Raw genomic sequence first — 377 nt, forward strand, 5'->3', positions numbered from 1 at the left:
ACACAGCTTGTTTTTTGATGCTTGGTGGAATAGAGAATTTTGTCCACCATCTGACTTTGAATCTTCTTACGAGGATTGTTTGTGTTTCCTTTTGATTGATGTCAAAATACCAGGCTAATACCCATGGTAGAAAGAATTTTGTAGAGAATAGCATTAGGGGGTGAAAAATGCGTTCCCTTTCTGTTGGTTTGCAATGGGTTTTCTATAATTGGAAGCTTTCTTGGACTTCCGTTTTTAAGATATCTGGAATGGAGCCGAAAAACTTCCACCAATGAGCAAACCACTGTGGAATTTTTGAAGGTTCCATGGTTAGGTTAAAGAAAAATAGCCAAGTATGGCTAAATTTTTGGTTTTGAATGAGAAAAACGTTGTACCAG

The sequence above is a fragment of the Cicer arietinum genome, chromosome 3, assembly GCF_000331145.2.
Source record: "Cicer arietinum cultivar CDC Frontier isolate Library 1 chromosome 3, Cicar.CDCFrontier_v2.0, whole genome shotgun sequence".
Lineage (NCBI taxonomy): Eukaryota > Viridiplantae > Streptophyta > Magnoliopsida > Fabales > Fabaceae > Cicer > Cicer arietinum.